Below are 18,931 nucleotides of genomic sequence, written 5' to 3'. Positions count from 1 at the left end.
CCTTTGAATTTTAGGACAAACTCATTAGGAAACTAAAACATAATCACATGGGTTCTACAATATATAGAAGCATAACATGTTTGAATTGAATACATCTAAAAATAACATCAAAGTCGGCAATATCAAGATCTACAAGATCAATTGAGCTAATTTTATATAAAAAACTAAGACAGTTCAATTTTTATAGACTCATTTTAGCAAAAACTGAATCTACAACATGTGTATAGACCAAAAAGGATTCTACCAAGATTTTGGAACTAACATAAAATTTCATAGCAATATAAAGATAATAAATAATAGAGTAGCACCCAGATCTAGCAATGCATAAATACCAAATTATAATATTTTCAACATATCAGTAACCACATTGGGAGACTCTTGCAAATTCTACTAGTTTGAAGAGCATATAATCAGTTTTGGTGATGACCGCCACCAGAATCTATAGTAGCACCTTGCTAAATCAGATGAAATATAGCCAGAGTATTATCTTGGGATCGTCAACCACCTCTACTCTCTCTTTCATGGTGACCCATCTTGCCAAACCTATAAGATACACCTGATCCTGCCAAATACTCTCCTTTATGATTTCTTCCAATTTCTTGCATAGGGGAATGTCTTGGCCACTCGAAACTCATTCTTGAACTGTAAGGTCAAGCAACCTATCCTTATCAAATTTTGGAGATTGAGTTCTAGAAGAATTTTGGTTGGAGGAATTTTGGTGAAATTATGAACGACCACCATTACCAGACTTTCCATATAAAAACTCACCACTGTAGGTTCGAACTCTCTTAGAGTCCCTTCTATACCTTTCCTTCAACTTCTCCTACTTGATTTTCTCTACATGATTCATGAACCTTGATATGTATATCTCATTGATTAGTATGGTGGTTCTACAATTTTCGACCACAAAGTCTAAGAACTTCAAAGGAGCATATTTGGAAAAATTAGAGAATTTCAAAGCATACTGTCTTACACTCATACTTCCTTGTCTCAAGTTGATGAATGCTTGAACTTTAGCTTTCCTCAACTCCAGTGGAAATAAATGATCAAGGAAAGCACTCTTGAACTCTTTCTAATCAATGGGTGCCATACCTATAGCCCTCTCACTTTTTCATTGATCCAACCAAACTTATGCCACTCCCTTACTTTGATATGCTGCCAAGTCTGCCTTCTCCACAATACCAATGCCCATGATATCTATAGTCTTACCAATACCCTCAAAAATCTCTTGTGGATGTCGTCTACCTTAGAGATATGAAATTATGGAGGGTTTATACCAGCAAAATCATGAACTCGAATAGACGTCATACCCACATTTGGGATCATGGCAGTAACAACTTCCTTATTAGCTTGAGTAGCTAAGGATTGGGATAGTACTTGAAATGCGGCCCGAAACTCCACGTGAGAGACTTGCTTATTTAAAGGGTCATTAGGAGCTTATTTATCCTCTTTAAAATTCCTTTTTTGGAAACCTTCTAGGTGGCATGATTATGTAATGTCAAAGAGAGAGTGTTAGAGAGAAAAACCTTAGAGTTCAACTTTATCATAAGGAATAAGAATGATGAAACAAAAGATGTTTCCTAAATGCCTTATAGCCTTATATTACTAGATGTGGATCTCTTCACACCTATAAACAAGACACTAATAGACGCAACATATTATACTCCCTAGGAAACCTTAAGCCTTATGCTCTGATATCATATTTGTCATGATCCAAGCTAGGCCCTAGGTATGACATAATGATTAGAATCTTGAAAGACTCTAACCAAGCCTCTTATCATATCATACATGAGCATACAAAAGGTAAGTAAGATAATAATACTAAATCATGAATGCAAAAATAAATTTTCAACATAAATATCTCAATAAACGAGAAATCAACTCCAAAAGAACATGACAATATGGACTCCATGAATAATCTAATATGTCATTACTAGTCTAGACGGGCCATAGGACATGTTCCTAGCTCAAAAACATAAGAAGTAAAGTCATAGGAAATATAGAGAATGCATAAATATAACATCCTCGAAACATGATGACTCACTGACAATATAAATAGTTACTCAAACTCTACTCATGAGTGGGAGGTGCGTGATGATTGTCAAACCCTATATTATTATACAATGTAGAATAACGGTATGCGTTAGTACATGGAAAGTATTAAGTATGTAAGAATTTTCATATCATGAATGTAAGATAATCGTGAGCATATGACATGATATAAAAGATCATACATCAGTAAAATCATGAGAGCAAAATCATAAATCATAAGAACATGTTCAATGCATCATTTAATATATAGTAGGAGTTCATAAGGAAAACATGGTTCATTTGTGGGATAGGACTATTAACCGATATTTAAGATCATGCGGCTAAAATATGGAATCCAGTATTTGTAATGACCTTAAGGTTTATTTTTGAAAAATCTTGAGAAATTACCATTTTACCCCTCCCATTTGTGTCCCCGAGTGTTATTTGAGCAGTTTTATTAGTTGAATGTTTTAAAATCTTAATAGTTTGTGAATTGGGCATGTTTTTGAGCTTTAAAGAGTTAAGTTGCTTAAATGTGGTGTTCGCTACCAATTGAATCTATGGGTGTCAAAATGGTATTCCATCAGTTCCATCAACTACAGAATGTGAAAATTGGTATAGGAGTGTCTTCGTTTTAAAATTTGGAGTTGCATTGTGAAATTGAGGTCCCAAGTTGAAAAGTTTGGTTTTAAATAATTAACTTTGACTTTGGTCAACAAGTTTGGTTTGGACACTCGGATTCTATGTTTGATAATTCAATTAGTTTCAGGAGGTGATGTTAGGCCTAAGACAAGATTCATTATATTTTTTGTAAGTTTCAAGGGAATGTTGGTCTTTTTGAGGTTTATAATAGTTTAGTTGCGACTTATCGAGTTTCAGGTCAAAGAGACCTCAAATTCGAATTCTGATAGTTTTATTAAGTTTGGAACGTTAATTTTAGTAGGAGAGTATGTATGGTTTGTGTTTATGAGATTCCGAATGAATCCCGAGGGTCCGATCGGAGACTTGTGGAAAATTCCTAATTTGTTGATATCTGCCATTAATCCATCCTTCTCCGCATTTGCAGTGACCTCCTATGTCTGCAGAGTGTTTCCTATTCCCTCTTCGCATTCGCAAAGTGTTGTGTCACTTTCGTGTAGTGCCTCTTATCCTTTCTCCGCATTCGTGGAGTAATGTGTCGCATTTGTGGACTGTTGTAGAGTTTCTTCTCTGAATTCGTGGAGTGGGTCTGCGTTAGCGGAGTTCATTAAATTCTTAAACTAGTAAATGATGGGATAGAACCCATTTTCCCCATTTTTGAGTTTCTTGAGGTTCTTGGGGCTATTTTTGAGAGATTTCTTCGAGGAGTTTTGATAGGTAAGTAAACTTTTACTAAAATGTTAACTATTACATCATTTATATCATGATTTCAACTTTAACTTTCTTGGTTTTTCTATCCAAATTTTGGAGGTGTTCTTGAAACTTGAACTTGAGAATTTTGAGGATTTCTAATTCGCATTTCACTTATATTTTATGGATTTTCACCCACAAACTCCAATCAATGAGTAAAAAATATTTTTAAAAGAAATTTCAGATTCAACCCTTTGCAAGATTAATTAATTTTTAGACGAGTTTAGTCCCAATTTCGAGACCTATCAATATGGTTATCATTGGACTCCTTTTGATGTGTAGATTTTATTTTTGATAGTGGGTTGTCAAATCAGATGCCAAATTCAAGGGTTGATCATCCGATAGAATAGTACGACTGTGGTTTCGGTGATTGATGTAGGTTTGGCTATGCTTTTTAGGAATGAGTTGGGGTAATTAGTCAATTATATGTTGTAGACTTTGGGATGAGGGTTATAACACAGTTTGGGACTTTTAATTAGTTTGAGATGCCCATGTGGGGGCTTATTTATATTGTGATGCCTGTGTGGGGGCTTATTTGTGATGTGTAGCTCGTGTAGGGGCCTTAGTTGCTAACTTATCTTTTTTAGCATATGTGATTCATGACTTTCTTGTGAGATAGGCGTGAGGAAATTATTTGACTTGAAATGCCCGTCTGAGGGGTTCAGTTTGGGGTTTTTGAGCATACATGAGTATTGAAATATTGTCAAAAATAGGTGAACATCGAATTTAAAGCATTTCCTTCCCATTACTTTCTATTGAGGGTGAATATCATATTTACGTTAAGTTTTAAGAACTTTGAACCTTGTATCACATGTTAAGTTATATATTACCTGCATGCTTTATATGTTGTGAATGTATTTATCCTCATTCATATTATCATTGATCATTTGGAAATTCAGAACTATGGAAATTATTTTTGATAAAGAAAATATGACACCCTTTTTATATCCTTGACCACAAGTTAGGTTGAAAGTGGAAAACTTAATAGTATCATGATTATTCGGCCATAAGCTGGGTGATGAGGTAGTTGATACAATGTGATTGTGATATGGTATATGGTCTGCGAGATCCCCATGGGTATTTCTTAATGGAATAGGTCGACATGTGTATACGATAGGTTGTGTGGCAGCATTGATTCTACCGCATTATCATATCATTGCATTATCATATTACATTGCATCGCGTCAATATCTGTGATACTTGATGTATTTGATTAAATGTGATGTTTAATTGTACCTATGTATTTACTTTAATCATGTCATTCTATATAAATTAGCAGCAGCGTTGCTAGCGTGGGATTTTTCTGTATGCACGTAAAAGCATTCGTTAGTTTATTTTATAGGTTTGATTAATTTCTTATACTCAATGGATTAAACCTACTGAGTACATAGATATTGTACTAACCCCTACTTCTGTGTCCCTTTTGATGTAGATTCTAGCCTGGATATCCATCGTGACAGTTGAATTCTAGCAGATATATCAGCATCGGACCAAGGGTGAGATCTTGGGATTTGGATCCCTGCTAGTCCATCTTTCAATTCCAGTCTTTACTACATTGGAAGACCTATATTGTGTATTCAAACTCAAATTTATATTAGAGCTCTTATACTTATGACACCATATTTTAATATAATTTCATTATTGTCCTTTTATTACATTATATGTGATCTTCTTTGCTTTGGGAGTCTCATATGGTTTTACTTTTATGTTATATATCGGGATGGAGTTTTGGGTTGTATGCCATCATGATCTTAATTTATGGTTTGTGACAAATAGGTATTGGAGAGTTAGGTTCACCAGTCTCAAAAGCTAAAGAGCAGGGTGTCTAATAGAGTCTTTCGAAATGGTTTGTAGACGTCCGTATTTATCTTCGAGAGGCTAAAAGATACTTGTTAGAAAAAACTCCTTCTTTTGTTTTCATTTTGGAGTTATTCAAATCAAGTGTTGTATACCTATAATCTATTCGTTCTACATATATGGTGAGGACTAGAGCCAGAGTTACGAAGGGTGAGGGTGTACCTTCTACCTAAGCCCCAAATTGCGGGTGAGGTATAGGACTTATTGGAGTTAGAGGATGAGGTAAAGTAAGGGGAGAGGCACCTATTCATGGCCAACATAGAAAGACATCACCTGAGTCCATGTATGAGCACAAGGATGATTATAAGCAGTAAACTGAGGAGTAGGGGCCAGCACAGCCTCTTGTGGTTCCTAATAGTGATCCGATGCTTTAGGAGTTACTCATAAGACTTTTGGATAGATAATATGGTGCTCCAACTCCTAGTGTTCTCTCAGGTACTTTAGGCTCCCCTATAGCAGTTAGTGCTACACCACCAGTTTAGGGGCCTAGTGTTGGATTCCAGAGTTCTAGTTCTTCTTTAGTGCCTTCCATTGTACCTTAGAGGCACATGGAGTATCTTACAATTCATATCCGTTTACAGGGGTGGAAAAGGAGCAGTGGATATTAATTATTGCTTATAGACCTACTAGCTCACCTATGATGAGTGGGGAGCAGTGTTTTGAGGTATTTCTTCAAATGTTCATGCCTTATACCCTCTACGATCAGTGCAGGGATGAGTTTGATACATTGGAGTAGAGCTCCCTATCCGTATTTGAGTATGAGGCTTGCTTTCATAAGTTGTTTCATTATGCTATGTTGTGAATGCATTCATCTTCATTCATATTATCATTTATCATTAGGAAGTTGAGAACTGTGGAAATTCTTTTGGAGAAACAAAATGTAACACCTTTGCTATATCCTTGACCATGAGTTAGGTGGCAAGATATATTAGTATTATGTTTCCCTATCCACAAGCTTGGTGGTGAGGTAGTTGATACATTGAGATTATGATGAGGTATATAGTCTGCAAGACCCCCATGGGCCCTACTTAGTAGCATAGCTCGGCAGGTGTATATGATATATTATACGACATCTTTGATTCCACTATATCATTATATTATTATATCATCATATTTCATTGCATTGTATCGATGTCTGTGATACTTGACTTATCTGATTAACTGTGATGTTGAATTATACCAATATGTTTACTTTAATCACACTGTTTTATATATAGGTGGAAGCATTCCTTAGCTTATTTCATAGGTTTAATTAATTCCTTTTACTCAGCCGGTTAAACCCTCTAAGTACATATGGATTATACTCGCCCTTACTTTTGTGTTCCTTTTAATGTAGATTCCAGCCAGGGTGTCTAATACAGCAGTTGAGTCCTAGCGGATATAGCAGCATAGGACCAGTGGTGAGATCTTGGTATCCAAATCACCACTAGTCTATCTTTCATTTCTAGTCTTTACTATATTCGGAGACTTATACTGTGTATTTAGACTCAAATTTGTATTAGATGCTTTTATACTTATGATACAAAGCTTTGAGATAATTTCATTGTTGTCTTTTTATTGCGTTATATGTGGACTGACTTCCTTTTAGGAGTCTCATAAGATTTTAATTTTAAGTTACATATCAGGATAGGGTTTGGGTTGTGGGCCAGCTTGACCTCAGTTTTTGGGTAATGACAAATTGGTAACAGAGAGCTAGGTTCACCGATATCATAAGTTAAAAAGTAAGGTTTCTAGTATAGTCTTGCGGATTGGTACATCGACGTCCATACTTATCTTCGAGAGGCTACAAGATACTTATTTAAAGAAATTAATTCTTTTGATTCCTTTTGTGTGAGTTATTCCTATCAAGTATTGTATATCTTAAATCTATTCCATTTTTCCAAATGGTGAGGACTAGATTCAGAGTTACCAAGGGTGAGACTGTACCTGCTACCCGAGCCCCAGTTCGCGGGTGAGGCATAAGACATGGCGGAGTCAGAGGATGAGGCCGAACGAAGGGAGCATCACCTATTCATGGACAAGCTAGAGAACCATCACCTGAGCCCATATATGAGCACGAGGATGATTATGAGTAGAATATTGAGGAGAAGAAGCCAGTCCAGCCTCCTACAGTTCCTGATAATGCTCTGATGCTTTAAGATTTACTATTGATACTTTTGGATAGGTTGGTTGGTGCTCCGACTCCTAGTGTTCTCCCAGGTACATCAGGCTCTCCTATCACAGTCGATGCTACACCACCAGTTCAGGGCCTAGTATTGGATTCCAGACTTCGAGTTCTTCTTCAGTGCCTTCTATTGTACCTCTGAGGTTTGTAACTCTGCTAGTATTGCTATGTCAGTAGCTGAATAGAAGATATTTAAGAGGTTTGTTCGATTGGCACTTCCAAGATTTGATGGTATATCCAGAGAGAAGGCCTATGACTTTCTAACTGAGTCCAAAGACAGGTTGTTCATCCTGGGTATTCTAGAGGCACATGGAGTAGCTTATACTTCATATCAGTTTATAGGGATAAACAAGGAGTGGTGGAGATTGGTTATTGCTCTTAGAATTACTGGCTCCCTTATAATGAGTTAGGAGTAGTTTTTCAATGGTGTTTCTTTAGAGGTTTGTGTATTATAGCCTTTGTGATCAGCTTAGTGATGAGTTTGACATATTGGAATAGGGCTCTTTGTTCGTATCTGAGCACTAGGCTCATTTTTATGAGTTGTTTTATTATGCTATATCGAGTATTCCCAGTGATTTTGAGCGAATACACAAGCTGGTGAAGGGATTCACTGGTTATCTTCAGGAGGCTACAAGTTTCCTTGTGCTATCCGGTTATACCTTTTGGAGTGTTATTAACCATACAAGGATGATAAAGAACATTTGACATGCTAGGCAGGGTTAGGCCAAGAGGTTTTGTCGACAGGGTAAGTTCAATAGTCATTCCTCTAGGGGTAGATAGTATTCAGGTTTAAGCACCCATGGTTATCAAGGCGCACTATTCCAGGCAGCTATTTAGGGCTCAAATGTTTAGGTGGGTGGGTTTAGATTGGGTTAGACTGGTTATGGTGGTTCTTCAGGCTCCAAAGGATATATTGACACTTCTAGTAATCCTCCACGGAGTTTAGGTCCTCGAGGCTGCTTTGTATGTGATGATTTTGGGCATAAGGCCCTAGATTGCCTCATATATGCTCCTTCTATAGGACGGCTTGGGACTTTAGCTATTTGCTGTTCTTCTGCTCCAGCATTGTAAGATACTTACAGGGCAGTCCTAAGGGTTATGCTAGAGGTGGCTCTCTTTATGGTTTACAGGCTAGAGGTGACCGTCATCTATGCTATGCTATACCAGGTAGGTCTGAGGCAGAGGCCTCTAATATATTTATTATAGGTATTGTTCTGGTTCGCAAGCATCCTGCTTCAGTATTATTTGATCCAGGGTCTACCTATTTTCATGTGGGTAGTGATTATGTGAGTAAACCTCTTACTATGCCTATTACAGTTTTTACCCAGGTAGGCGAGCCCTTAGTGGTGGATCAGGTATATTGAGGGTGTTTGGTGATATTTTTGGGTAGAGAGACCATGTAAACTTGATTTTATTAGACATGCTTGATTTTAATGTGATGATGGGTATGGATTGGTTATCTCCCTATCATGCTATATTAGATTGTTGTATAAAGATCGTGACCTTAGCTTATCTCGGTTTGCCTAGCTTGATGTGGAAGTGTAATCGGAGTTCAAATCCTAAAGGGGTGACATCTTTTATTCATGCTCCTCATTTTAGGGATAAGAGTTGTTTATCTTATTTTCCTCATATACGTGATCTCACTACGGAGTCTTCTCCTTTAGAGACTACGAGGGTGGTGAGAGAGTTTATGGATGTGTTTCCTACTGACTTATCGGTGTTCCTCCTGACTGTGATATTGATTTTGTGATTGATTTAGAGCCGGGCACCAAGACCATCTCCATTTTTGCTTATCGTATGGCTTTTGCAGAATTGAAGGATTTGAAAGAACTATTGGAAGATTTGTTGAAGAAGGGGTTTATTTGACCTAATGAATCTTTGTAGGGTACGGTGCTCTTATTTGTGAAGAAGATGGATGGTACTATGAGGTTGTGTATCGATTATCGTCAATTGAACAAAGTCACCATCAAGAACAAGTATTCTCTTCCTCCCATTGATGATTTATTTGACCAGTTCAAGTTGCATCAGTATTCTCTAAAATTGATTTGAGTTTGGGTTACCAATAGTTTAGAGTTCGAGAATCTAATATCCGAAAGACTACATTTAGGACTGAGTTTATGGTTGTCTTTTAGGTTGACTAATGTCGTAGCTGCTTTTATGGAGTTGATGAACCGGGTATTTCGGTCTTATTTAGACTCAATTTTTACTATGTTTATTGAAGATATCTTGTTTTATTTAAAGAATGAGGTGAACCTTGTTAGTCACTTTAGAACCTTCCTTTAGAGATTGAGAGAGGAGAAGTTATATGCAAAATTATCCAAATGTAAGTTTTGGCTTGAGTTCGTGGAATTCTTGGGTCATGTTATGCCAAAGGATGGTATTATGGTCGATCTGTCTAAGGCTACAATGGTACATGATTGGGTTAGGCCTACTTCGATTATCAAGATTTGGAGCTTTATTGGGTTAGGAGGATATTTTCATCGGTTTATTGAGGGATTCTCTTCTATTATAGCCCCATTGACTAGGTTAACTCAAAAAACCATGGTATTTCAATGGACTGATGAGTGTGAGGTGAGCTTTTAAAAGCTCAAGGAGTTATTGACTTTAGAACCTATTCTAGCCTTACCCGAGGAGGGTGTGGTATTTTTATGCTTTATGATTCTTCGAGAGTCAGTTTGGATGGGGTATTGATGCAAAGAGGTAGATTTATAGTTATTCTTATTGACAGTTGAAGGTACATGAGAAGAACTATCCTACCCACAACTTGAAGTTGGCGGTGGTAGTGTTTTGTTTGAAGTTGTAGAGGCACTATCTCTATGGTGTGCATTATAAGGTCTTTACTGGCTACCATAGCCTTAATTATATATTTTCTCAACCGAATCTGAACATGAGGAATCATATGTAGTTAGAGTAATTGTAAGACTATGACATTACCAATCCTTATCATCCGGGCAAAACTAATGTGGTAGCGAATGCCCTGAGTCACAAAGCATCGAGTATGGGTAGTTTGGCCTTTCTTAAGGAGGATGAGAGGCCTTTTTCTTTGGAGGTAAAGTCATTGGCTAGGAAGTTGGTCATTCGAGACCATAGTAGGAATTTTTCTATGTGTAGGTTTTAATCACGCCATTTTATATAAATTTAGCAGCATCATAACCATAGTGGGAATTTTTCTATGTGTAGGTTGAAACGTTACTTAGCTTATTTTATAGGTTTGATTAATTCCTTATATTTAGTCATTTAAATGTACTGACTACATATGAATTGTACTCACCCCTAACTCTGTGTTCCTTTTGATGCAGATTCTAGCTAGGGTATCCAACACAACAGTTGAATTCTAGTGGATACACAACATCGAACCAGTGGTGAGATCTTGGAATTCGGATCGCTGCTAGTCTATTTTTCATTTCTAGTATTTACTATATTCGGAGATTTATATTGTGTATTAAGACTCAAATAACATTTTCGCATATAAATAGGACTAGTTTGACTGACTCTACACCTGCTTCACAGATTGGTCTCTACAGCTTAGGGACCTGGGCTTTATATAGGATGAGTAGTCTTTTACCCTGTTTTGCTTGTATTAGAGGTTCTTATACTTATGACATCAGGTTTTGGGATAATTTCATTGTTGTCCTTTTATTGCATTATATGTGGTCTAACTTCCCTTTGAGAGTCTCATATGGTTTTAGTTGGAGGTTATAGATCACAATGGGGTTTGATTTGTGTTCCATCATGACCTTGGTTTTTGGATCGTGACAGTGTTACTCCCATACCGAAAAGAGAGAGGCTACTTGCCAAGGTAGAATCTGTGAGAACATCATAAACTTGAGGTATTTTTGGATTTATTAGCTAGGTCAATTAAGCAAAACCTATAGGGGACCATAGTTTAGGACTAGAGGTTTCTATTAGAATTCCCTTGGGACATTTCTTGAGCTTCCACACCAAACCCCACCTCAAATTCCTCTCAGTTCTTAGTCAATATCCCAGTAGAAGTAGTAAATCATTATCAAAAATAGCATTAAGAAAGGTCATATTCAATACTAATTCATATCATAACAAAATTTTAGGAGTAGCTTATTAACATATTGATTCATACAAGTATAAGAAAACCTTTCATTATCATGAATTCGAGTAGGTGAGAAAACCTTTCACCTTTATCATAAATGTGCGCTTTATACTTGCTTGAAGTCATACTTGAAATCATAATTCATCATCATCATAAATCATTCATAAAATTTTTATAAATGCATGATCATAATTTGATAAATTCATACTTTAAAATAGCTTAAGGTATGGGTCCATGAAAAATCAATTAAAAATATGTAATTAGACTTGAATCATGCATAATTAAAATAAGTCATAATTGAATTGACCCAATCCAATTTCATAAGAATTAGGGTTTAGAAGATAATTCATACAAAGAGAAGAATTTAGAAAATCTTTGGGGCTCAATGGATGGAAGGGATCCATGGATGAATTCCCACATACCTAGACTTAAAATCTTGAATCAACTATTACAATGGAAATTTGGAGATTTTTGCCTTATTTCTTGCCTTTGAGAAAATCTTGAGAGGATAGGACTTGTGATTTTGACGAAAAGGGGTCTTGGAATTAGTTATAGGTTGGGAATCAATCCCTAAAAACTTCTATGTACATATTTAAAAGAATGAGAAAAGACCAAAACATCCCCCATTAAAGTCTACAGGATGGACTAATAGATCATAGGTCGTATGACGAGTCATAGGGGCAGGGTCGTAGAATCAGACTTTGAAACATGGTCTCTAAAGTTAGATCTACAACCAAGGTCTATGGGTCATAGAATTTTCTACGGGTTGTAGGTTCAACTTGTAAGGTCTCTTGGCCTTTAGTCAAATTTTCAACTTCAAGGCGCATGCTACTATAATGACCCTCCCTGTCAATTTTGTACTTAATCATTCATTTTCTATTTAGACCATTCCTATAGGGACCATTAGTTATTTATGAATTTGCTGGCTTTGACTGTCCGGTTGCCTGATCGTTTGTTTGTGTTTTAGGCCTGTTTCCTATTTAGGATCTATTATAACTTGAAAAGGTGACTCCGGTCATTACTTCAGGTGAAAAACCTTAGAACAAAATTTTGATTGTTCCATCAGCTTTAAAATGGCTAAAAAGGCTAGTGGTATGGTCGGTATGAGTATCAAGGAGATTGATACGAGTTTGGGGCCATTTGGCACTTGATCCTTTGGAATTTGACTTATGATTGACTCTATTCAACATTCTAGGAAAACATATTCAGATGAATTTTTTTTCAGTTCTTTCAGTTTTGAAATGTCGAGTTTGGTCTAGAACAGCCCTTCATTTGTTTTTCAATACTTCCAATCTAATCACGAGGTCCGTCATAAAATTTTGCTAAAAATGGAACAATGGTTTGGGACCCACTTTTCCTTAAATGACCTCATATGGAAATTTTAATGCGCTATTGAGTCCGTAACATTTAATTTCGTGGGGTAGCATATCTCATCTGCATGCACGTGCTTTCAAATAAATTTTGAGCACCCCGTCGGAGACTTAGACATTCCAAAGACCTTTTTCCCCCAGCTCAGTCTGGTGCCATCGCTAAAATGACCAGGCCCTCCTAGGCAAGTGTCACTTAAGAGACTGGTCTCTTAAGCAACCCAGTGATGCTAAAGCGATGCCTGCCTCTTGGAGGTGGTCTCTTAAGCAATCATCGGGGTCACTTTTGTAAAACTTGAGGGCTTTTTTTAAGTCCTATTTTCAATTAGTTCCCATAGTTTATAATATGACTATTCTCTCAATTTTGGGGCGATTTAGGTAATCCAAATGGCAAATTTGAGGGGTTTTTTATGATGAATCCTGTGGGTTGATCAGCGTTAGGTGTACAGGCTTTGTTGGAGGTAAATTGACCTATTTCCCTAGTTAATTATTTGTTCTTGAGCTTAATTGTGATTTTGGTTGCATGCTTGGATTTGAGCTGTTGTTAGTCCTGAATTGTGTTCTTTGTTGGAACATAAGTTCAGGGTGGCATTTAGGACCTATTCACATAGTAAATATTATAAATTATAGAGTGAGTCCCACATTCTTGATTTTGACACTAAAATTGGCTCGTCTCTGAATTCAATCATTTCAAAGTTCAAATGATTGTATTGACATTGTAATTCTAATATTGATAGCGCAGTAGCGTTCCCAGGCTATTCAAAAAGGAAATTCTTCAGTTTCTTGAGTTGGAGTACGCGCGGTCAGTCTACAGGTAGACTGCAGTTTTCCCCTCTTTAGACTGAGCATGATAAGGCATTTGTATCCTGATTTGTTTGAGTTTAGGGGTGTCTGGGTGTCTAGCATTCTAAATTCCTAGAATTCATGTCATATGCTCTATTTTTCTGTATGTTTGGTCTACTAAAGCATGTCTCCTATGACTGTTGACCATCGGTACCTTGTGGTGTGTACTATGCATTTGGTTTATGTCTTTGAAAGAATGTTTGGCCTTAGTCTAGGGTTAGACTAGTCTTGCCTTAGAATTGCATAATTTTGGTGTCGTTGGGCCTTGAACTTCTCCGATGTCATTTCGGAAAACTTAGTTCCATGTAGACTGATATAGCAGACTTGAGACTGATTATCTGAGCCTTAGCTAGGCAGTAATACAGTCGTGGGACCTTATCTTCCTAATTTCCTACCTTTTGTTGGTTCCATATCATTTGATTCTAGATTCTGGGAGTCTATTCATCGATTCTAGTTGGATATAGTTTAGGTTGGAGTGATTTATGGATGGCGCTTGGATTTGTAGTTTTCCCTATGATGCTCGGTTGGTCTCTGATCCTAATTCCGACTGATTCACCTCAGTTTGTGGTTCAAGTCCCCAATCCACTTCACCAGGCGTGGTTCAATTCCTTTCTTTGGTATTATTGCCTCTGTTAAATTCCCTGGCTTTAGTTAGTTGTTGTTCAATTTCACGAACGCTATTAGCCTTTGTTCAAGTCCAAAGCTACTTACTAGCCATGGTTCAAGTCCATATCTACTATTACCTCTATTCAAGTCATTGGTCACTTTTGCATATGGTTCAAGTCCATGATTATCTACACCTTGGTTCAAGTTTTTGGTTACCTTCAAATCTCGGTTCAATTCCCCGATCCTCTTATAATTCTCTGTTCAAGTCCTAAGCTCTTTCATGCATTGGGTGAAAGATTTATGTTCTTGAAATGGTGTAGTTCAAGTTCGCAGGATATTGTGGCATTGTTCGTACTTCATTGGATTTATCCATCTTATTTCAGCTATCTTGCTCATGTTGGGCTTATAGAAGTCCATTCGGGTTTTTATTTTATTGACTTATGGATGTACGTACTCGTCAGGTTCATAGGAGCCCAGCAGATTTATCTAGTTCTCTTTTTGTCTTTGGGTGATAAGTACACTCGTATACATACCTACCTTGATTTCTTATTTCTATCTCTGGTTGCATTAAATTTCTCGCATTTAAGTTTACTTTCGCTTATCTTGCTTATTCCACCTATGATTCCTACTGCTACCTATTTATTTGGTACTCATACTAAATTCTGCATTTGTTTTTATGATGCAGGTCTGAGTAATAGCTATCGGTGTTGATTTTGAGCCAACTGCAGTCCTGATTAGAGGATAGGGTGAGTATTTTACCTATCTTTTGGTTTTTGAGACAGTCCTATTTTGTGGACAACTTGTGGGACTTCTTCTCACATTGTACTAGTATGTACATGTGACTTCTAGGTTCTAGGATGAATCTTTTAGTTTGTATATATTTTGATTTTCTTCTGCCCATTCATTTGTGTTCCTATTATTTTATTACTATTTTTTATTTAAATTATTAGTCTTGTACCCAAACATCCCATCACTCGCAGTTCTAGGATATGGGTTGGCTAGCCTACTGGTGGTTCATAGTAGGCACCATCATGACTTGAGGAATTGGATCATGACACCTACGAGTGGAGTCAGTTATTGAGTTTCCAAATGAGCCAGTTATTGAGTGGAAAGGTAGTCCAGCTTTATCTAAGTGTCAATTTATTTCATACCTTAAGGCACGAAAGTCAGTCTCCAAGGGGTGTATCTACCACATTGTCCAAGTTCGAGATGATCGTGTAGAGACACTGTCCCTATAGTTAGTTTCTATAGTTAATTACTTTTCTAAAGTCTTTCCTGAGTATTTACTAGGAGTCCCTCTTGATAGGTGGGTTCTATCCATTCAACCTTTAAATTATTTAAAAAAGATGCTAGCATGCATGACAGTAATGCAATATATCAATTTAGATATCTTTGAAACAACCCACCAAAACACCTTGAAACCCTTTCATGCCTTCATATAAGGATCTTTAATAAAATCATCAATTTCATGCAATTAAGTCAATATAGAGTAAGATGGTAAATACACTTTAAATAAACAACAATCAATGCATTAGGAATCATCATATAGAAACCCATATGATTTGGCCATTTGAAATTGAATTATTAAGTCGGGAAAAATATTTAGGCTCCAGAGATGGAAGAAAACATAAATGAGACCCACATACCTTGGAGAAATAAGCCCTAATGTAACTTTGAAAATGGAGACTTGAAGAATCTTGAAATGGTACCCTAAATGTGAGGGATGAAACTCTTGGGAGACTTTAGAGGAGAGAATTTGTGTTATTGAGTCTAAGTGTGAGAATGAGGGATTGTAATATCTTAGGGTCCTAAGATACGGTGAATTCAGTCCCCAAAACAACCACACTTTGGTGTTAAAATGTGGGAAAGGAAAAAAATGCCCCTTTAAAAATTTATTGGAACTTACCGTACGAGTTGTAGAAATTTCAAAGAGTCGTAGCAACAACTAATCATGTAAGCTCTGAGGAAACCCTGATGAGGAAGCTTTTGAAGTTTTCTAACGATTCATGTTTACAGCTCATAAACACTTCTATGAGTTGTCAAAAGGACTCGTCCTATAGGGTTGGAGGAACCCTGAGGACTGAGTGTCTGAACCCCCCTCTACGACTCATTCATATGAGCTGTCGACTTGAAGACAAGTCATAGAATCATTTCATTCTGTAGGTATTGGCAAACCTGCAAGTTGAAGTCCCTAAAGTTTCTTGACGAGTCGTTTCTATGACTCATCTAAACCTCTACAATCATCAAGTGGACTCATAAACTACTTCTTCCATTGGTCAAATTTTTAGGTATCTTGGTGAGTCCTATGAGTCAGTCCTATGATTTGTACGATCTTCTACAACTCATATAGTGAGTCATAGAACCTAATTTCATCCTATCTTCAAGAATTTCTATCTTCAAATTATGGGGTCTTATAATATCTTCCCCTTGGGAACATTCATCCTTGAATGAGAATCGTTAGCATAGAAAAGACATGGCACGAGGACTAGCAACGCAACAATTATGACAACACTTAAAATGTATAGAATATGACATCTTTAAACGTAGAATAAAACATGACTTTAAAATTTACTTCATGGATATTAATACATATGAAGACTTCAGAAAGACTGAAATGTAGGAGTCTTACACATTTGAGTATGAATAACTTAGTACCTTAGGCTTGAGTAGAGTGAAAGAGATGAGGGTACCGCTTCATCATATCTGCTTCCACTTCCTATGTAGCGCTTTCAACTTGTTGACTCCTCCAAAGGACTTGATAGATGGAAATTCCTTATTTCTCAATCTCTTAACTTGCCAATCCTCTAAAATTTCAATCGGGAACTCTTCATAGGTCATGTTTTCTTCAACATTCACTACTTCCAATGGCATAATGGAACTAGGGTCACCCCCACATTTCCATGGCCATTTCCAAAGGCAACTCCAACTCATAGGCAACCTTGGCGACACGTCTTAAGATTTTATAAGACCATACATACCTAGGGCTCAATTTTGCTTTCTTAGCAAACTGAACTACACTCATCATGGGTGCAACCTTCAAGTATACCCAATCATCCACATTTAACTCAAGATATCTTGGCCTTATGTCGAAATAGGTCTTTTGGTGACTTTGAGTTGTCTTCAACTTTTCTCTAATGACTCTCACCTTCTATAAAGCATCAATCACCAAATCGGGATCTAAAAGGTCATCTCACCTACTTCTAATCAAACAACTAGAGACTATCATCATCTTCCATAAAAGGCCTCAAACGGTGTCATCTCAATACTTGAGTGGTAGCTATTATTAGAGGCAAAATAAGTGAGCATTAGAGGATCATTTCAACTTCTCTTGAACTCCAACACACAAGCCCTTAACATATCCTCTAGTTTTTGAATTATCTGTTCATCTTGCCCATTGGTTTGAGGATGGAATGTCGTACTTAGATTCACTTTATTACCAATACCCCTTTGAAATGATCTCCATAAATGAGAAGTGAATTAGGTTCCATGATCCAAAATAATTTACAACAGCACACCATACAATTTCACCAACTCCTAAATATACAACATAACATAATCCTCAGCACTATAAAAAGTCTTGACCGATAATAAGTGAGCCGACATAGTCATTCTAGCAACAATCACCCAAATCGAATCATGACATTTCTGAATATGAGGCAAACCCACTACAAAATCCATATTCATATCTTTCCACTTCCAAGTAGGGATTTCGACATCTTGTGCCAAGCCACCCGGTCTTTGATGTTCGGACTTTACTTATTGCTGATTCAGACATCTTTCTATGTCCTTTTTTATGCCACCCCACCAATAAAGCTCCTTTAAGTCGCAGTAAATTTTAGTCAAACTGGTATGAGTAGAGTATGAAGAATGATGAGCCTCTTTCAAGATCATACTTAGGCCATCAACATTCGAAACGCATAACCAACCTTGGTGGTGTAGTAACCCATTTCCCCTTTATGAAATTACTTCTACTTTATTTTCTTTCACCATCCTCTTTATCTCTACTAATGTCAGGTCATTCTTCTTTTGACTTAACATCTACCATCAAATATAATTCAGACCTGTTTTGGACAAATATACAAACATCATCAGAACCATTCAACTTTACCTCTAATCTAGACAATCGGTGAATATCCTTAACCAATTCCTTCTCCCTTCATCAACATGAGCCACACTCCTCATAGATACTCTACTAAGCGAATCGGCAACAATATTGGCCTTACCCTGGTGGTAATGCACACACATGTCATAGTCCTTGAGGAGTTCAATCCACCAACTTTGCCATAGATTGAGGTCCTTTTGGGTGAACACATATTGGATAGTTTTATGATCAGTGAACACATCCATATATACCCCATAGAGGTAATGCCGCCAAATCTTTAAAGGGAATACGACGTCCACCATCTCAAGATCATGGGTAGGGTAGTTACGTTCATGCAACCTTAATTATCTAGAAGCATAGGCTATAACCTTAACATTTTGCATCAATACACAACCCAAACAAATCTTTAAAGAATCAAAATATACCGCAAACCCTTCTAAGCCTTCCGATAGAGTTAAAATAGGAGCGGACATTAGTCAATCTTTCAAAGTTTGGAAATTCTTCTC

This window comes from Solanum dulcamara, chromosome 1 (assembly GCF_947179165.1).
Source record: "Solanum dulcamara chromosome 1, daSolDulc1.2, whole genome shotgun sequence".
NCBI classification, from domain to species: domain Eukaryota; kingdom Viridiplantae; phylum Streptophyta; class Magnoliopsida; order Solanales; family Solanaceae; genus Solanum; species Solanum dulcamara.
This window is presented reverse-complemented; position numbering follows the sequence as displayed.